The sequence below is a fragment of the Rhinolophus sinicus genome, chromosome 4, assembly GCF_057876585.1.
Source record: "Rhinolophus sinicus isolate RSI-liver-muscle chromosome 4, RSI-T2T, whole genome shotgun sequence".
Taxonomy (NCBI): domain Eukaryota; kingdom Metazoa; phylum Chordata; class Mammalia; order Chiroptera; family Rhinolophidae; genus Rhinolophus; species Rhinolophus sinicus.
In genome coordinates, this window is record NC_142504.1 from 56,727,540 (window position 1) to 56,749,969 (window position 22,430).

A 22,430-nucleotide genomic window follows, 5' to 3' on the forward strand; every position below is an offset into this window, starting at 1 on the left:
CCAGGTCTTCTATTAATTTTTGCTCCAAAAGACTCATTAGAGCTGATTTTCTGGCTAGGTCTTATTTTTGAAGAAACACGATATTTGTAGGATTGCTATCCCACAGGGCATTAAATAAAAATTTTTATATATAATTAAAGAAACATTTTTATACATAATTAAGAAAAATTTTTATATATTATTTTATACTCGCATATATATAAATACATTTAGTATATAGCCATTTCTAATCACTTTCCATATCTTTTCTGGGCAGGTTGAAGATGGAAGTCCTACACATGAAGACAGTGGAGAGGGAAGTGATTGTCACAAAAGGCTTGACTGGGGAAGCTGAGGAAGGTGTGGAAGAGAGAGGAGACTGCGAAGGAGATTCCCATATATTTGGCTATAAAAAAATTCCAAGCTCTTCCAAGTGTGGGATTCCCATTAGTGAGGTTTTCTAGATTCATGTTTCATGTATAATTTCCACTCTGAGGATGTGCTGATGGGAAATAGAAATACCTTTATTCCACCTGGGTTTCATACATTGTGTTCATTGGCTCCTCTTCCATGAGCAGAGTAACCCCAGGCCCAGGTCCAAAAGGCAGGTTACTCCCACCTCTCTCCTTACTAATCTATGTCAACTTTGAAGAAAGTCTGTTAGTGCTAAAATTCATCCTATACTCACTTTCTCAAAATTTAATTCAAATTTATTAGGTAATATCTTTGGTCCAAAGAGCACACGCTTCCAAATTACACAACTATTTAGAAATACAGTTTAAAAACCACATGCTAATAACACAACTGAAGGATCCATAAAATAAGAAAGAGTCACATATACCCTTGTGCAAACTAAATCACTGGTCTATAAGACACTTCAGTCAGATCAGGAATTATTTACGTGTCTGTGTTTTGTATGCCCTCAGTTTGCTCATCAACACAATTGGAAAAAGTAATAGAGACTTTTTAGTACCCAGATAGTCATTATGCCAACTGAAAACAAAAATGTAGTCTGTATTAACTCAAAATCAACAGCAAAACCTGTTGTATTTTGTTCATTTGATACATGTTTAGATCCTATTTCTATACTTTCTTTCATCTTCATATAATATTAATATGTCATATTCTGAGAAATAACAAAATCAGTACCATGAAATAATAAAGAATTTTTCAATTTTATTTTTTATTTCTTTTACTTTACTAAATCTCTGGTATTTGACCTGAATGTCCTTTAAAACAAAAAAATGTGTTACATTATGTTTCTTTAACATGGCTGTGCTAATAGTACTGGAAAATTCTGAAACTGAGGGAATTATTCTCTGAGAAGTTAAATTACTTTCAGAAAGTCACCTACCTAATTGAGTGACAGAGTCAGAATTTAATCTCGAATCCTTTGACACAAAGATCCATAGTTATTTTCAATATATATTGGCTGTCAGGATATTTCCAATACATGTAAATATTGAAAAACAAGTGTTAGGTAAATTTTAGGGGAGTTGGCATTAGTCAGAAAATTATCTTGCAAATCCAAAATATACTGAGGATTATTTTGATTTTACTGATACACTGATTTGTAATGATTCTCAAGTGGCTAGAAAAATGATTTCTATCCGTGCAGAAGACTCCAGGACCAGGACCAGAACAGATGTTCTTTTTCTCTCTCTTTTCTCTCTTTTCTCTTTTCTCTTCTCTCTTCTCTCTTCTCTCTTCTCTCTTCTCTCTTCTCTCTTCTCTCTTCTCTCTTCTCTCTTCTCTCTTCTCTCTTCTCTCTTCTCTCTTCTCTCTTCTCTCTTCTCTCTTCTCTCTTCTCTCTTCTCTCTTCTCTCTTCTCTCTTCTCTCTCTCTCTCTCTCTCTCTCTCTCTCTCTCTCTCTCTCTCTCTCTCTCTCTCTCTCTCCCTTTCTCTCTACTATTAGTTTCAGGTGTACAAAACAATGTAATAGTTAGACATTTATACCCCTCACAAAATGATAACCCCCCGCAAATCTACTACCCCTCTGACATTGTATATAGCTGTTACAGTTTCACTGACTCTGTTCCTTATGCTGTACTCCACATCCTGTGACTATATATATATATATATATATATATATATATATTCAATTATAGTTGACATTCATTATTATTCAGCATAAAGCTCTTTCAGCAGATGATGAGATGACTCCACGTTGGTATTATTGATTTCATATTTGAGAGTTAGTGAGATTCCACTAAGCAAATTTTTTAGATAAATTTTTTGTGTAAGGAAATGTAAGCATGTGCCAAACGGATCAGTTTTAGTGCTTACCCACAAGAACTAGCCACAGTCCCCTCTGAGGAACTGCCAAGGCCCCAGTTTGTACCAAGAAAGGAGCCCTTGGTGTCCCATGAGCTGGGTGCCATCCACTGGCAGGAGACTCCAACTATTTGAACTGAATAGGCAATTTGAAATCCCCATCATCAAGGTAACCAGGACAGGGCCTGGAGATCCTGAAGACCAGGAGAGGGCCTGGCAAAAACAAACAAAAAAACCCTGCACCAGTTGCAATGCCTCTTTTAGGAAATTAAATATGAGACTCAGTCATCCACTTATAGTCTGAACAGAAGACAAAATGATGGGGAGAAGGAAAACCATGAGGGCACCAAATAAGTTCAAATTATAAATAAACTCAGCATGTTAATATGTTAGTAGACAGAAACTTTGGGACAGCAGCAATAATAATAAATAATAATATACAATTTTTACAAAATGCCAGGTTCTGTTTTAAGGATTTTATATCTATTGACTCATCTAATGTTAGCAACATGCTCATGAAGGTTTTATTTTAACCAAGTATTTCTTCAAGAGTGTGACAGGTGACCCATAATATCATGTGGGAACAACCACCAGAAAGCAGCAGGAATGAGAAAGAATAACCTGGTGTGTGTGTGTGTGTGTGTGTGTGTGTGTGTGTGTGTTTTAATTTTCTTTATGGAAAAATGGACATGAGAAAGATAAACAGCCCTGCAATAAACAGGGCTCATGTGGGGGAAAAAAAAAAAGAACAAAAAAACAAAGAAAGGACAACCTGGTCACTCCAACCGCCTCACAGCCACAAGGATCATCCAGGTTCTTTCTCTGCATGTCCTGGCTCAAATACATACCATTTCTTCCCCTGAGATTCCATCTCCCTCAGTGTCATCTATATCCCTAAGTAGAATCCCATTAGTTAAGGTAGCTGAAATGAATTTCTATCCTGTACAGCCTCAAAATCTGAACTAACACAACACTCATCCACAGCTGTGGTGACTACAGTTAGAAAAAAGAAATTCAGACATATAGTTCCACAGGTCCTTAACCTGAGCTTTCAGTATAAGTTACCAGTTGAACTAATTGAATATAGTAACATGCAATATATGCACATAAGGACTTTAGCCTTTTGCACAAAAGCAATTCATTCTATTATCTGAAATGAGGCCCAGTACTCCTGAATCTACCACCCAACTTAAAAACTAACACCTTAACAGTAACTAGACTTCATGCTACCTTATATCTTTACCTACCCCTTAGGAACAAGTGCTACTAGTTTGATTTTGGTGTATATCATTCTCTTATGTTTTTTTCAATATAGCATTATACCTTTATACATATAGGTACATATATACTCATATACCAAATTGATACATTGTTTTCAATTGATATATTGTTTCACTTGTTTTTGACTTTCATTAAAAGGATATCATGTTGCATGAAGTCTTCTGAGACATGGTCTAGGCACTCAATATTGTCAAATTCATCTGTGTTGTATGTGACTCTGATCCACTCACTGATGACTTGTTCCATTTTGAGGACATGCCTCAGTTTTCCATGATTTAGGTTTGTTTGCAGTGTTTTACAAAAACTAGTGGCAAACATTCTCACAGGTATCTTTTAGTGCTCTTGGGTATACTCCTAGCAATGAAGTTGCTGGGGCATAGGCTGTATGAATATTCACCTTTGTGACATATTGTGTAATACTGTAATATACTATGATATACTGTAATATCCTGTGATATATCATGATAATATACTGTAATATACTATGATGATATACTGTGATATACTATAATATATTATGATCTACTGTGATATATTATGACATATTTTGATATACTATGATATATTGTGATATGCTATAATACACTGTGATAAACTGTAATGTACTATGATATACTATGAAATACTGCCAAGACATGTTCCAAGGCAGTCGTACCCATTTTTACTTCCATGAGCAGTGATCCTGGATCTGGTTTATTCACATATACTTCAACACTTGATTAGTCAGATTCCTTAATTTTTGCCCATAAAAGAGGTGCCAAATAACATCTCATTTTGGTCTTGGTTTTAATTTGTTGACATAAAGTCATTCTTCATCAGATTTTTGGCCACCTGTGTTTTTTATAAAGCACTTCCTTGTGCATTTTGCGCACCATCTTTTGTTGGATTGTTTGTTGTTTCAGAAAATTTTTATATGAAATAAAAATTACAGATAAAATTGAGTTCCTCTTGTTGCTTTTCTTGTCACATTGCCCTCTTCCCTCCTTAAAGGAAACCACTGTCATTAAATTTAATGCTTATCATGCTCAGGCATGTTTTGATTAATTTTAACACATATTTATGTATCTATAAAATATACATACTACTATTTTGTTATTTTTTAAGCTTTGGATGTTACCCTATTTATCAATCTTTGTAAAATTTAATTTTTTTATGTCAACATTATGTTTATGAGATTTGTCCACATTGATAATTGTAACTCTCGTTTTCTCTTTTAACTGGTGCATAGTATTCCATTGTATAAAAACATATCAAAATTTATGTATGCATGTTCCCATCAAGGACTTTTAAGTTTTATCCAATTTATTTGTATGTGTGTCCATGCACACATGTGTAAACATTTCTCCAGAGTATATACCTAAAAGTGGAATTGTTGAGTCATGGAGTGAGCACATCTTCATGTTTAATAGTCATCACTGAGTACCAAATTCCACCAGCAGTGTATGATGATTCTTATTTCTCCATATATTTTGTAACAGCATATTTAGTAGACTTATTTTTCCCAGTCTGATGTGAGTGAAACTACATATGACTCTATATTTAACATGCATTTCCATTAGCATATTGGTGAGTTTCAATTTTTTTCCAGGTGTTTAGATTCCACTACCAAAAATCTCTTGTTCATTCTTTTTTATTATTTATGTTTTCAGTAGGTTTTGAAAAGATTTTCTCCCAGTCTGTAGTATGACTCTTCCTTCTTTTCTTCTTTCTTTTCATATAAAACTTCGTAATTTTAATGCAGTTATTTTGTTGGTGGGAATGTAGACTGGTACAGCCATTATGGAAGGCAGTGTGGAGGTTCCTCAAAAAATTACGAATAGAATTACCATATTTTGTTCCTTTTTGACCATTTTTCTGTCATTGCCTGAGATACCCTGTCCTATGCTGAAACCATAAAAATATCCTTCTATCTTTTTTTCTAAATATTATACAGTTCCCGCAGTCATCTTTAGGTCAATGTTCTACCTGGAATTGATTTGGTGGCATTGTATGAGATAAAGAGCAGATTCTATTTTATTTAAATGGACCAGGTTCTCCTCACACCATTTATTAAATGGTCTATCATTCCCACTATTTTATAAGGCTAGCTCTACTGTAGATCAGTTTCTATGCATACATGAGTCAGTTTTTTTTCAAGTGTGCAATTCTATAATAGATCTATATATCACATCGTGTGCTCACCACCCAGAGTCAGTTCTTCCTCCATCACCATATGTTTGACCCCTTTTACCCTCTTCTACCATCCTCTCCTCCCCCCTTACGCTCTGGTAACTACCAAATTGTTGCCTGTGTCTATGAGTTTTTGTTTCTTTATTTGTTTGTCTTGTTCCTTTGTTGCTTTCAGTTTTATATCCCTTATGTGAGTGAAGTCATGTGGTTCTAGACTTGTACTGTCTGACTTACTTGCTTAGAATAATAATATAAAGGTCCATCCTTTTTGCTGCAAATGGCACTATTTCAACTTTTCTTATGGCAGAATAGTATTCCAGTGTGTATATATATCACATCATTTTATTCAATCATGTATCAAAGGACACTTTGGTTGTTCCCGTGTCTTAGCCACCGTAAATAATGCTGCACTGAACATCAGAGTACATACATCTTTAAAGATAAATGTTTTCAGATTTTTTGGGTAGATACCCAGGAGAGGGATTGCTGACTCATATGATAATTCTATTCTTAATTATTTTTTTTAAATTGTATTGGGGGAATATTGGGGAACAGTGTGTTTCTCCAGGGCCCATCAGCTCCAAATCATTGTCCTTCAATCTAGTTGTGGAGGGCGCAGCTCACTGGCCCATGTGGGAATCGAACCAGCAACCTTGTTGTTCAGAGCTCGTGCTCTAACCAACTGAGCCATCCAGCCGCCCCTGTATTCTTTTTTCTTTCTTTTTTTTAATTAAAGTTTATTGGGGTGACAATTGTTAGTAAAATTACATAGATTTCAGGTGTACAATTCTGTATTACATCATCTATAAATCCCATTGTGTGTTCACCACCCAGAGTCAGTTCTTCTTCCATCACCATATGTTTGATCCCCTTTACCCTCATGTACCAACACCCCCTTAGCCTTTGGTAACCACTAAACTATTGTCTGTGTCATGAGTTTTTCTTTCTCGTTTGTTTGTCTTATTCTTTTGTTGTCTTTGGTTTATATACCACATATCAGTGAAATCATATGGTTCTCTGCTTTTTCTGTCTGACTTATTTTGCTTAGCATTAGAATCTCAAGATCCATCCGTGTTGTCACAAATGTTCCCATATCATCTTTTCTTACTGCCAAATAGTATTCCATTGTGTATATATACCACAACTTCTTTATCCATTCATCTATCGAAGGACATTTTGGTTGTTTCCATTTCTTGACCACCATAAATAAAGCTGCAATGAACATTGGAGCACACGTGTCTTTATGGATAAATGTTTTCAGATTTTTTGGGTAGATAGCCAGGATGGGGATTGCTGGATCATAAGGTAATTATATTCATAATTATTTGAGGAACCTCCACACTGCCTTCCATAATGGCTGCACCAGTCTGCATTCCCACCAACAGTGTATGAGTGTTCCTTTTTCGCCACAGCCTCTCCAACACTTGTTACTATTTATCTTGTTGATGATAGCCATTCTAACTGGTGTGAGGTGATATCTCATTGTGGTTTTAATTTGCATTTCCCTTACAGCTAATGACCTTTTTTCCATATATCTGTTGGCTGTTTATATGTCTTCTTGGGAGAAGTTTTGGTCATGTTCTCCACCCATTTTTAAATTCGTTTGTTTATCTTTTTGTTGTTGAGTTGTATGAGTTTCTTATATATTTTGGATATTAGCCCCTTATCAGAGGTGTTGTATGCAAATATCATCTCCTATTCAGTTGGTTGTCTCTTTGTTTTGTTGATGGTTTCCTTTGCTGTGCCAAAGCTTTTTAGTTTGATGTAATCCGATTAATTTATTTTAGCTTTTACTTGCCTTGCCTTTGAGGTCAAATTCATTAAATCCTCTTTGAACCCAAGGTCCATAAGTTTAGAACCTATGTTTTCTTCTATGCAGTTTATTGTTTCAGGTCTTAAGTTTAGGTTTTTGACCCATTTTGAGTTAATTTTGGTACATGGTGACAGGTAGCAGTCTAGTTTCATTCTTTGGCATGTGGTTTTCCAATTTTCCCAGCATCATTTATTGAAGAGGCTGTCTTTTCTCTATTGTAAGTTTTTGGCTTCTTTGTCGAAAATTATCTGTCTATGTTTATGTGGATTTATTTCTGGGTTTTGAATTCTATTCCATTGGTCTGTGTGTCTGTTTTTCTGCCAATACCATGCTGTTTTGATTATTGTTGCTCTGTAGTACAAGGTGAACTCAGGGAGTGTGATACTTCCAGCCTTATTCTTTTTTGTTAGGATTGCTTTGGCTACTTGGGGTCTTTTGTGATTCCCTATATATCTGATAATTTTTTGTTCTATTTCTTTTTTTAAAAATGCCATTGAGATTTTGATGGGGATTGCATTAAATCTGTATATTGCTTTGGGTAATATGGTCGTTTTAACTATATTGACACTTCCAATCCATGAACATGGAAGGTCCTTCCATTTCTTTGTGACTTCTTCAATCTTATAAAAATGTCTTATAGTTTTCAGTATATAGGTCCTTCACATCTAAGTTTATTCCTAGATATTTTATTCTTTTTGTTGCAACCACAAATGACTAATTTTCTTCATTTCTTTTTCTGAAATTTCATTGTTAGTGTATAGAAATGCATTTTTTAGTGTATAGAAATCATTTTTGTACATTTGTTTTATAGCCAGCAACTTCACCATATTGGTTTTTTTGTTTCTAATATCTTTGTGGTGGAGTCTTTAGAGTTTTCTATATAAAGAATTATGTCATCTTCAAAAGTGACAATTTAACTACTACATTCCCAATTTGGGTGCCTTTTATTTCTTTCTCTTGCCTGATTGCTCTGGCAGGACTTCCAATACTTTGTTGAATAGCAGTGGTGATAGGCGGCATTATTGTGGTGATAGGGTCTTATTCCTGAACAGAGTGAAAGGCTTCAGTTTTTCACTATTAATTATGATATTAGCTAAGGGTTTACCATATATTATCTTGATTATGTTAAGGTATTTTCCTTCTATACCCATTTTATTAAGTGGTTTAACCATAAATAGATGTTGTAACTTGTCAAATGCTTTTACTGCATCTATTGACATAATCTAGTAATTTTTATCTCATATTTTGTTTATGTGGAGTATCACATTGATCAATTTGCATATGTTGAACCAACCTTGCACCCCTGGGATGAACCCCACTCAATCATGATGCATATATATATTTTTAATACATTGTTGTATTCGATTTGCTAGAATTTTGTTCAGGATTTTTGCATCTGTATTCATCAGAGATAATGGTCTGTAATTTTTGTGTGTGTGCTATCCTTACAAGGTTTTGGTATCAGGGTAATGTAGGCTTCATAAAATGAGTTAGGAAGTATTGCTCCTTCTTCAAATTTCTGGAAGAGTTTGAGTAGAACAGATATTAGATCCTCTTTGAAGGTTTGGTAGAATTCACTAGTGAATGCATCTGGTCCTGGACTTTTGCTTTTGGGAAGGTTTGGATGACTGATTCAATTTCGTTACTGTTGATCAGTCTATTTAGATTTTCCAGTTCTTCACGGTTTAGTCTAGGAAGGCTATATGTTTCTAAGAACTTGTCCATTTCTTCTACGTTATTGAATTTTGTAGCATATAATCCCTCATACTATTCTTGTATGATCCTTTGTATTTCTCTGGTACCGGTGGTAACTTCTCCTCTTTCATTTTTTTATTTTTACTTGTGTCTTTTCTCTTTTATCTTAGCGAGTCTAGCCAAAGATTTGTCAATTTTATTAATCTTTTTGAAGCATCAGCTCTTGCATTAATTTTTTTATTGCCTTTTTGCTATTTCATTTAGTTCTGCTCAGATTTTTATTATTTCCTTCTTTCTGCTGATTTTGGGTTTAATTTGTTCTTTTTTTTAGTTCTTTAAGGTGTAATGTTAGGTTATTTATTTGAAATTTTTCTTCTTTCTTGAAATAGATCTGCAATTATATAAATTTCTCTCTTAAAACTGCTTTCGCTGCATCCCAAAAGTGTTGGTCGGATGTATTTTCATTCTCATTTGTTTCTATGTATCCTTTGATCTCTCCTCTTGTATCTTCTTTGACCCAGTCACTCTTTAAAAGCATGTTGTTTAACCTCCACATATTTATGGGTTTTCCTGCTTTCTTTCTGTAGTTGATATCCAATTTCAAAGCCTGATGATCAGAGAATATGCTTCATATGATTTCAATCTTCTTAAATTTTCTGAGGGTAGTTGTATGTCCCAACATAAGGTCTATCCTTGAGAATGTTCCACATGCACTAGAAAATAATGTACAGTCCGTTGTTCTAGGATGGAGTGCTCTATAAATGTAAATTTTGTCTATTTGATCTAATGTGCCTTTTATGGCTGATTTTTTTTTTTTTTAACTAATTGTCTGTTTGGATGATCTATCCATAGCTGTCAATGCTGTATTTAGGTCCCCTACTATAATTGTGTTTTGGTCAATTTCTCCCTTTGGTTCTGTTAGTAGTTGCTTGGTATATTTCGGTGCTCCCTGATTGGGTGCGTAAATATTGATGACTGTTATGTCTTCTTATTGTATAGTCCCCTTTATCATTATGAAATGTCCATCTTTGTCTCTTGTTACCTTTTTATCCTGAACTTGGCTACACCTGCTGTTCTCTGGATACGATTTGCTTGGAGTATTGTTTTCCACCTGTGTCTTTGAGTCCATATTTGTCCTTGTAGCTGAGATGCATCTCTTAGAGGCAGCATGTGGTTGGTTTTAGTTTTTTTTTATCTAATCTGCTACTTGTGCCTTTTTATGGGTGAATTCAGTCCATTTACATTTAGGGTGGTTATTGATTTATAAGGATTTCTATCATTCCATTTTTTGTTTTCTGATGTCTCCATTGTTTCTTTGCCCTTTTTTTTTTTTTTTTTTTTGCCGTCTTTGTGGTGGTATTCTATGATATTTCTCCCTGTTTCTTCTTTTTAAAATTACATATCTGGCTTTCAAGTGGTTATCATTAAGTTTATGTAAAAGAAGGTTTCATATATATACAGTAGTCTTTTTTTTTTTTTTGCTTGCTTCTTATCTCCATATTTCTTTGCTGATTCAGACCTTTACTCTCTCCCCTTTTATGTTTTTGTTGTCACAAGTTATCCCTACTTACGCTGTGCATTGATTTCTGAATTGCAGTAACAAGTTGTCTTTTTCTTCCTTTTTACTTTTTTTTTAATGTTTTGTTTTCTTCTTTACCCTTTATGTTATGTTTAAGTGTATAATGCCCTTTTTTGTGTAGGGGTTGCCATTTCCTGCGTCTGTTTGTCTGTTCATAATACTACTCATGGTTTTGCGTACCTTTGATTTTTCATTTCAGGTTGAATGGCCTCCTTCAGTATTCCCTGTGATGCAGGTTGTGAGTTAGAAAATTCCCTCAGCCTCTATATGTGTGAAAAGGTCTTTATTCCTTCTTCATATCTAAAGGATATCCCATGTTTCCCGGAAAATAAGACCTGGCCAGACAATCAGCTCTAATGTGTCTTTTGGAGCAAAAATTAATATAAGATCCAGTCTTATTTTGCTATAAGACTGGGTATAATATAATATAATATAATATAATATAATACCTGGTCTTATATTAATTTTTGCTCCACAAGATGCATTAGAGCTAATTGTCCAGCTAGATCTTATTTTCGGGGAAACACGGTCTTTGCTGGATATGTTATTCTTGGCTGATAATTTGTCTCTTTCAATAGTTTGAATATTTAATTCCAGTTCCTCCTTGCTTGTAGAGTTTCTGCTGAAAAGTCTGATGATAGTCTAATGGGCTTTCCCTTATTTGTACTGTTAATCCCTTCACCTTTCTAACCTGGCCCCCCAGAACCCCTCCCATCTAGTAACTTTCACTTTGTTCTCTGTATTTGTGGATCTGTTTCTGCTTTGTTTCTTCACGTATTTTGTTCTTTAGATTCCACATATAAGTGACATCATATGGTATTTCTCTTTCTCATCTGACTTATTTCACTAAGCATAATACCCTCTAGGTCTATCCATGTTGGTGCAAATGGTAAGATTTCATTCATTTATATGGCATAGCAATATTTCATTATATATATGTACCACATTTTCTTTATCCTATCATCTATTGATGGGCATTTCAGTTGTTTACATATCTTGGTTATTGTAAAAAGTGGGTGCATATATATTTTTAAATTAGTGTTTGGATTTCTTTGGATAAGCACCCAGGACTGGAATTGCTGGGTCATAAGGTAGCGCTATTTTTAATTTTTTGAAGAGCCTCCATACTGTTATCCGTAGTGACTTCACCAGTTTATAATCCCAACAGTGATCAAGTACTCTTTTCTCCACATCTTTGCCAACACTTGTTGATTGTTGATTTATTGATGATGGCTATTCTGAAAGCTGTGAGGTGATCTCATTTTGGTTTTAATTTGCATTTTTCTGATGATAAGTGGCATTGAGCATGTTTTCATATGTCTGTTGGCCATAGGTATGTCTTCTTTGGAGAAATGTCCATGCAGGTCTTTGCCCATTTTTTAACTGGATTGTTTGGTTTTCTTGGTGTTGAACTGTATGACTTTTTAAAATAGATTTTGGATATTAACCCTTTATGAAATGTATCACTGGCAAATATCTTCTCCCTTTTAGTAGACTCTCTTCTCATTTTGTTGATGGTTTCCTTTGATGTCCAAAAACTTTTGGTTTGATGTAGTCTTTTTGTTTGTTTGTTTCACTTACCTGAGAAGATATATCAGTGAAAATATTAACAAAGATTATGTGTGAGAGTTTACTGCATATGTTTTCTTCTAGGAGCTTTATGGTTTCAGGTCTTACATTGAAGTTGTTAATCCATTTTGAGTTTATTCTTGTATATAGTGTAAGGAGGTGGTCTAGTTTCTTTTATCTTTTTCTTTTCTTTCTCTCTCTCTCTCTCTCTCTCTCTCTCTCGCGCTTTCTTTTTTTTTTTGCAAGTATCTGTTTTCCAGCACCACTCATTGAATAAATTGTCTTTACCCCATTGTATATTCTTGCTTCCTTTGTCATAGATTAAATGACTATATAGGCATGGCTTTATTTCTGGGCTCTCTATGCTGTTCCATTGATCTGTGTCTGTTTTTATGCCAGTACCATGCTTTTTTTCTTTCTTTTTTTTTTTTATTGCTATAGCCTTGTAGTATAGTTTGATATCAGGTAGTATGATACCTCCAGCTTTGTACTTCCTTCTCAGGATTGCTGTGGCTATTTAGGGTCTTTTATGGTTCCATATAAATTTTAGGATTATTTGTTCTATTCTGTGAAAAAATGTCATTTGTATTTTGGAAGGGATTGCATTAAATCTATGGATGCTTTGGGTAGTATGGACATTTTAACTATATTAATTCTCCTTATCAATGATCATAATATAAACTTCCATTTATTTATATCTTCTGTAATTTCACTCATCAGTGTCTAATAATTTTCTGAGTATAGGTCTTTTACTTTCTTGGTTAAATTTATTCCTAGGTATTTTTTTAAATATAAATATAAATGGTATTTTTCAAAAGTTTCTCTTTCTTTTTTTTAAATTAAAGTTTATTGGGGCGACAATTGCTAGTAAAGTTACACAGATTTCAGGTGTAAAATTCTGTAATACAGTATCTATATCTCACACTGTGTGTTCACCAACCAGAGTCAATTCTCTTTCCATCACCATATATTACCCTCTTCTATGACCCCCGTCTCCCCTTACCCTCTAAACTTGTCCATGTCTATGAGTTTTTGTTTCTTCGTTTGTTTGTCTTGTTCTTTTGTTGTTTTCGGTTTTATATACCACATATCAGTGAAATCATACAGATCTCTACTTTTTCTGTTTGACTTATTTTGCTTATCATTATAATCTCAAGACCCATCCATGTTGTCACAAATGGCATTATTTCATCTTTTCTTACCACTGAATAGTATTCCATTGTGTATATATACCAGAAATTCTTTTTCCATTAATGTATCAGAGTATATTTTGGTTGTTTCCATGTCTTGGCACCACAAATGAAGCTGCAATGAACATTAGAGCACACATGTCTTTATGGATAAATGTTTTTAGATTTTTTGGGTAGATACCCAGGAGAGGGATTGCTGGGTCATATGGTAATTCTATTCGTAATGTTTTGAAAACCTCCACACTGCCGTCCATACCGGCTGCACCAATCTACATTCCCACCAAATGTGTATGGCGGTGCTTTTTTTCTCCACAGCCTCTCAACACTTGTTACTATTTGTCTTATTGATGATAGCCATTCTAACTGGGTGAAAAACCACATTCTTTTTTTTTTACAATTTATTTTTTTAATTTATTTGGGTTACAATTGTTAGTAAAAATACATAGATTTCAGGTGTACAATTCTGTATTACATCATCTATAAATCCCATTGTGTGTTCACCACACAGAGTCAGTTCTCCTTCCATCATCATATATTTGATCCCCCTTACCCTCATCTCCCACCCCCCATGCCCCTTACCCTCTGGTAACCACTAAACTATTGTCTGTGTCTGTGAGTTCCAGTTTCTCATTTGTTTGTCTTGTTCTTTTGTTGCTTTTGGTTTATACACCACATATCAGTGAAATCACATGGTTCTCTGCTTTTTCTGTCTGACTTATTTTGCTCAGCATTAAACTCTCAAGATCCATCCATGTTGTCACAAATGTTCCTATATCATCTTTTCTTACCACTGAATAGTATTCCATTGTGTATATATACCACAACTTCTTTATCCATTCATCTATCGAAGGACATTTTGGTTGTTTCCATGTCTTGGCCACCGTAAACAAAGCTGCAGTGAACATTGGAGCACACGTGTCTTTATGTATAAATGTTTTCAGATTTTTTGGGTAGATACCCAGGAGAGGGATTGCTGGGTCATACGGTAATTCAGTCGTAATTTTTTGAGGAAACTCCACACTGCCTTCCATAGCGGCTACACCAGTCTGCATTCCCACCAACAGTGTATGAGGGTTCCCTTTTCTCCACATCCTCTCCAACACTTGTTATTATTTGTCTTCTTGATGATAGCCATTCTGACTGGGGTGAGGTGATATCTCATTGTGGAAAAAAACACATTCTAATTGTGGTTTTTACTTGCATTTCTATGATTATTACTGATGTTGAGTATTCTTTCATATGTCTATTTGTGATTTGTATGTCCTCTTTGGAGAAATCTCTCTTCAGGCCCTCTGCCCATTTTTCAATTGGGTTATTTGTGTGTTTTTTTTTTGTTGTTGTTGTTGAATTGCATGAATTCCTTGTATATTTTGGATATTAGCCCTTATTGAAGCGTTGTTTGCAAAAATTATCCCCATTCTGTTGGTTGCCTCTTTATTTTGTCAATAGTGTCTTTTGCTATGCAGAAGATTTTAAATTTGATATAGTCCCATTCATTTATTTTAGCTTTTACTTCCCTTGCTTTTGGAGTCAAATTCACAAAATGCTCTTTGAATCCAAGGACCATAAGTTTAGTACCTATGTTTTCTTCTATGCAGTTTATTGTTTCAGGTCTTATACTTAGGTCTTTGATCCATTTTGAATTAATTTTGGTATATGGTGACAGATAGCAGCCAGTTTTATTCTTTTGCACATGACTTTCCAATTCTCCCAGCGCCATTTATGAAGAGGCTGTCTTTTCTCCATTGCATGTTTTTTGACTCGTTTGTTGAAAATTAACTGCCCATATTTATGTGGGTTTATATCTGGGTTCTTGATTCTATTCCATTGGTCTATGTGTCTGTTTTTCTACCAATACCATGCTGTTTTGATTATTGTTGACGTGTAGTACAAGCTAAAGTCAGGAGTGTGATACCTCTAGCATTGTTCTTTTTCCTTGGGATTGCTTTGGCTATTTGGGGACTTTTGTGGTTCCATACAAATCTGATGATGTTTTTGTTCTATTTCTCTAAAAAATGCCATTGGGATTTTGATAGGGATTGCATTAAATCTGTATATTGCTTTGGGTAATATAGCCATTTTAACTATGCTGATTCTTCCAATCCATGAGCACGGAATGTCTTTCCATTTCTTGGTGTCTTCTTCAATTTCTTCTAAATATGTCTTATATTTTTCAGTATATAGGTCTTTCACATCTTTGTTTAAGTTTATTCCTAGGCATTTTATTATTTCTGCTGCAATTGCAAAAGGATTTTTTTTTCTTTTTCTGAGATTTCATTGTTAGTATATAGGAATGCAATGGACTTTTGTACGTTGATTTTGTACCCGGCAACTGTACTGTATTCGTTTATTGTTTCTAATAGCTTTCTGGTGGAACCTTTAGGGTTTTCTATATATAGCATCATGTCATCTGCAAAGAGTTACAATTTAACTTCTTCATTCCCAATTTGGATGCCTTTTACATATTCTGGATTTTTTTTTTTGAGTGGTTTTCATTAAGTTTATGTAAAATAAAGTTTATATTTAGAGGATTCCATTTTCTTCAGCATGCTTACTTTGTCCATTACCATATTCCATTTCAGGCTTTTACTCTCTCCCCTTTTACGTTTGGTTGTCACAAATTATCACTATTTATGCGGGTTGAATAGACTTCTTCAGTGTTTCTTGTACTGCAGGTCATGTGTTAGAAAATACCCTCAGCTTCTGCATATCTGAAAAGGTCTTTATTCCTCCTTCATATCTAAAAGATATCTTTGCTTGGTAGATTATTCTTGGCTCACAATTTCTCTCTTTCATTAGTTTGAATATTTGATTCCACTCCTTCCTGGCTTGTAGAGTTTCTGCTGAGAAATCTGATGATAATCTAATGGGCTTTCCTTTGTAGTTACCATCTTCTTTTCCCAGGCTGCTTTGAGGATTCTCTTCGTCATTAATTTTTGGCAGGTTCAATACAATGTGCCTTGGAGAAGGCCTGTTGGGATTGAGGTAATTAGGTGTTCTATTTGCTTCTTGGATTTGAGGATCCAGTTCTTTCCACAAGTTTGGGAAGTTCTCATTGACTATTTGTTTGAATATACTCTCTGTTCCCTTCTCTCTTTCTTCTCCTTCTGGTATGCCCATTATTCTTATATTGTTCTTTTTATGGAGTCAGAAAGTTCTTGTAGAGTTATTTCATTTCTTTTAAGTCTCAAGTCTCTCTCTTCTTCCATCTGTGTCATTTCCAGATTTCTATCTTAGATGTCACTGATTCTTTCCTCCATCTGTTCAGCTCTATTATCTAAGCTGGCTATTTCATTCTTCATTTCTCATATTGAGTTCTTCATCTCCAGAAATTCTATTTGGTTCTTTTTTAAAATTTCAATCTCTTTCGTAAAATGCTCATGTTGTTCTTTCATTGTGTTTCTGAGTTCATTAAACTGCCTATCTGTGTTTTCTTGCATGTCGTTTAATTCTTCTCAGAACTGCAATCTTGAATTCTCTGTCATTTAAGTCACATATTACCATATCTTTAAGTTCATTTTCTGGAGACTTTTCATTTTATTTCTGAGCTGTCTTGTTGCCTTGGTTATTCATGGCAACTAATGATTTATTATTTCTCTTCCTAGACGTCTACAGGAGTGGGTTCTGCAACAGGTTGATAGGAAGAGGTCTTTGTTTTGTTTTCCAGTACGTGTTGGTAGAATGTTTTATTTTCTCTCCAACTGCAGCCTTTTATTCTCTCTCACACTGTAATGTTATGTTTTCTCTGCACTGTTCCAGCTTCTTATACAATGGGGGATTCCCTGGAAGGCTGGTTTCTCCTCTGTTAACAGTTCTCCTGGGTCATAGGGCGCCGCGTCCCTTTAGGTGATTTCAGTAGTGAGCCTCTTCGCCTTGCCTGTTTGCTGTGCAGGGAGTCCTTTATGGAATTACGGTTGTTCGATTTGTTGTAAATTTCAGGGGAACTTCCAGAGGCTCACCTCACACCGCCATTTTTTTCAATCCAATCTCAAATATTAATTTTTAAATATTAATTGTATCCTGCTACTTTACTGGACTCATTTTTCAATTCTAGTAGTTTTTTTGGTGGAATCTTTGAAATTCTCTCCATATAGTATCATGTCATCTGCAAATAGTGACAGTTTTACTTCTTCTTTTCCCATTTGGATGCCTGTTACTTTATTTTCTTGTCTGATAGCTGTGACTAGAACTTCCAACACTATGTTGAATAAAATTGGTGAAAGTAGGCATTCTTGTCTTGTTTCTGATCTTAAGGGGAATGCTTTTAGCTTTTCCCGGTTGAATATGATGTTAACTGTGAGTTTGTAACATATGGCCTTTATTATGTTGAGATATGTTCCCTCTATTCCAACGTTGCTGAGAGTTTTTATAATAAACGGATGCTGGATTTCATCAAATGATTTTTCTTCATCATTCGTATGAACATATAATTTTTATCTTTCATTTTCTTTATGTGGTATATCATGTTAAATGATTTGCAGATAGTGGAACAACATTGCACACCAGGAATAAATCCCACTTGATTGTACTGTATGATCTTTTTAATGTATTGCTGAATTCGGTTTTAGAATATTTTGTTAAGAATTTTTGCATCTATGTTCATTAGGGATATCAGCCTATAGCTTTCTTCATCTGTAATGTCTTTGTCTGGTTTTAGAATCAGGGTAACAGTGCCTCCCTACAGTGTACTTGGGTGTTTTCCCTCCTCTTGAATTATTTTGGAATAGTTTGAGGACAATAGGCATTAATTATTTTGTGGATGTTTAGTAAAATGCATCCGTGAAGCCATCTGGTCCAGGACTTTTGTTTTTTTGAAGTTTGTTGATTACTAACTCAATTTCATTGGTAGTAATCAGTCTGTTCAGATTTTCTGTTTCCTCTTGATTCAGCTTTGGAAGACTGTGTACGTTATGAATTTATCCATTTCTTCCAGATTGCCCAATTTGTTGGTGCATAGTTGCTTATAGTATCTTCTTAAATTTGTTTGTATTTCTGTGGTGTCAGTTGTCACTTCTCTTTCATTTCTGATTTTATTTATTTGGGACTCTTTTCTTTTTTTTCTTGATGAGTTTAGTTAAAAGTTTGTCAGTTTTGTTTATCTTTAAAAAAAAAAAAAACAGCTCTTGGTTTCATTGATCTTTTGTATTGTTTTTTCAGTCTCTATTTTTTTTTATTTCCACTCTGATCTTTATTATTTCCTTTCTCACATTCACTTTGGGCTTTCTTTGCTCTTCTGTTTCCATTTCCCTCAGGTGTAAAGACAGAGTGTTGATATGAGTTTTTCTTGTTTCTTTAGGTAGGCCTGCACTGCTATGAATTTTCCTCTTAGGACTGTTTCACTGTGACCTGTAGATTTTGGGTTATTGTGCTTTCATTTTCATTTGTCTCAAGGTATCTTTTGATTTCTTTCTTGAGTCATTGTTGACCAATTCATTATTTAGTAGCATGTTATTCAGTCTCCATGTGTTTGTGTGTTTTTCAGTTTTTTTCTTGTAGTAGATTTCTACTTTTATACCACTGTGGTCAGAGAAGATGCTTGATATGATTTCAATCTTCTTAAATTTATTGAGACTTGTTTTGTGGCCTAACATGTGGTCTATCTTGGAAAATGTTCCAAGTGCACTTGAAAATAATGTATATTCTGCTGCTTTGGGGTGAAATGATGTAAAAATATCAATTAAATTAATGTGGTATAATATATCAATAAAGGCCACTGTTTCCTTGCTGATTTTCTGACTGAAGGATCTGTCCATTGGTGTCAGTGGGATGTTAAAGTCCCCTACTATGATTGTGTTACTGTTGATCTTTGGTTTTATGTCAGTCAATATTTATTTTATATATTTAGGTGCTCCTATGTTAGGTGCATAAATATTTACTAGGGTGATGTCCTCTTGTTGGATTATTCCCTTTATGATTATGTAATGTCCTTCTTTGTCTCTTATTAGAGTCTTCATTTTAAAGTTTAGATTCTCTGATATAAGTATTGCCATCTCAGCTTTTTTCTCATTTCCATTTGTGTGATATATCTTTTTCCATCTCTTTACTTTCAGTTTGTGTTTTTCTTTCCATTCTTTTAAATTGCTGATTCGGTTCTCTTCTTCATTTAATCTGCTGTTGATTCCTTCTAGTCTATTTGTCATTTCATTTATTGTATTCTTTATTTCTGGCTGGTTCTTTTTGATGGTTTCTGTGTCCTTGCTTATTTTTACTACCCCTTTGTTGCAGTTCTCACTAAGTTCCTTAAGCATTCTTATAACCAGTGTTTTAAACTCTGTCTGTAGTAGGTTGGTTGCCTCCATTTAATTTAGTTCTTTTTCTAGAGTCTTCTCCTGTTATTTGGGGCATGTTTCTTTGTTTCCTCATTTGGCTGCCTCTCTGTGTTTTTATATGTATTAGGTAGATCTCCTATGTCTATCAGTCTTTCTGAGTGTGTTTATGTACTATGTGTCCTGTGTAATCCAATGGCATGTAAGAGACTGTTAGCATGAGAACTGCTACTTTCTCATGGATGCGGGCATAGAGACCAGATGGCTGGTGGCTTATCTCTCCTGTTCTCTGAAGCTATGGAGGCTTTTGTAGCCTATCTGTAAACTCTTTAAAGCATAGACCAACGTGTACTCCCTAAGCATAGCTCAACCTGCACTCCCTAAGACTATGAAAAATTACTAAATGCCTTAGCTATGTGGGAATTGTAGTGTACCTTGTACTCCCTAAAACTATAAAAAATAACTGAGTGCCTTAGAAACGCTATAAAAACCCTTAGCTTGAAGGGCTAGGGGTCCTTGTTAAAACCTGCTGCGTCGGGCAGAGACGGGGACCACAGCTAGCTGGAAATAAACCTCGCTGTGTGACTTGCATTATCGTGTGGGTCCTCTGTCTGTCTGAGGGGTAGACGATTCCAGGACTTAACAGGTACAGTTTTTCTGCTCACTTGTGCATGTTTTCCAAGATTGTCTCTTGTTTGAGTTGTGTATATGCTCCTATTATGGTTGAACCTTAATTGCTTTTGGCAAGTCAGTAGATGGGATTTACTGTCAGGCTGACTCGCTATAAGGATTGGTAATGTCCACGACATATGAGCTGCTTTGTGAAGGCTGACCACCTCCGAGGGGGATTCACCTGCATGGACTCTTGTGCCTTTTGTTACCAACCTTTGGGTGTGCCACTTGTGGAGCTAATTGATTAGTTCTCTGGTGTATTCTGAGACTGGCTTCTGAGTGTGTTGTTTCTTGTGCCTCTTGGGAAGGGCTCTCTTGCAGGCTAATTTTAGCCTTGCCTGTGAGCAGCCTGGGACTACCTGGTAGGAGCTATAAAGCTATATACAATTAGGTGCTGCCTGTGGTGGATCTAGAAGCATGTGGGGATGGCCTTGCTGTGACCCAAGGTCGGCTGCCATAAGTATCAGGCATGGGACAGCTTTGCAAAATGCTCAGAGCCCTTTTAGGTCTGTTGCCATCTGCCGGCTGCCCATAAGGTTCAGCAGCTGAAAGAGCCCCCTTAGGTGAAAGGGCTGGGCTGTTTATCCCAGTGTTGACTCTGTACCCAGCAACGCCACATGAATCAGGTTAGGCGGGGTCCCGGGGATTCTGGGGTATGGCCAGTGGTCTTCACGAAGTTATGCAGATTCAGTTTTTGAGCCAGTATTGAGGCTGTGGCCACTCTGCAAAATGCCCTGAGAAAACTGTGTCCAGCTGTCATTCACCTCAGGTCCTCAGAAGCCTCCCCAGAAAGGCTGAAGCATGAGCTGGGACTGACTACCTGCCGCCAAAAGTTTTCCGGGCCACCATGGGCCACAGACTGCTGTACAAGCCTCCAGCTTGTGGGTTGGGGCCTGCAGTCCAGGAGCGTAGAGTCCCCACATCAATTTTGCACTTGCTGGGTGGAGCAGAGCCTCAGGGAGTCACAGGGTGTGGGTGTGGTTTTTACAAAGTTAATGCAGATTCAGTTCTTGCACCAGTGCTGAGCCTGTGGATACTCAGCAAAATGCCCTGAGAACAGCACAGCCAGCCACCATTTGCCTCAGGCCCACAGATCCACAAGCGCTGCCCAAGAAGGTCTGCAGTGCAAGCTAGGGCTGACTGCCCACCATCAAAAGTTTTGCAGGCTGCCCCAGGCCATCCGCTGCTATACAAGCAGCCTGCAGCTTGCAGGGTTGGGCTGGCCACGCAGGAGCTGAGGGTGTTCTGGGCAATGCCATACTAGCTAGGCAGGGTCGAATAGAGTCACCATGGTGATACATACCTGTGTGAATTTTACCAGATCAATGTGATCTCAGATTTGGCCCTATGGGGGTGGGTTCAACACAGGAAAGATGGAGCCCTCCTGTAGGTTACACGTGAGGCAGGCTCCACACCAGGATAACCGTGGCTCTCTCTCTGGCCCTTGCCCTAACCACAGCACTCAGTCTTTTCCTGTATGTTCTGAAGCCTCTCAAGTCACTATCCCTCCAGTGGAGCTTAGCGTGAGTGTCTGAGAGTGAATGAGTCTATGTGTGGGCCCTTTAAGAGGCTTTCTGGGTTTCCAGCCATCTTCTATCTCACTGGGATGGATGGATGGAATGCTCGCTGATTTTCATTGCCAGATGTTGTGGGAACTCCTCTTCCTGGCACAGGACCCCAGGACTGAGGTCCCTGGTGGTGGGCTGGGACTCCTCACATTATGGGGGGACCTCTGACACCAAGGTGTCCCTCCCAATGTTCAACAACTGCCTGTATGTTTGGGGTCAGCCTGTTTCACTTCTCTGCTCCTCCTACCTGTCTTGATGTGGCCTCTTCTTTATGTTGTTAGTTATAAGTGTTGTGGTCAGCTACTCTTCAGATGATTCTTGAGGTTGACTGTTCTATGATTTTATGTAATCCTGGGTGGTAGAAGGCATATTTTT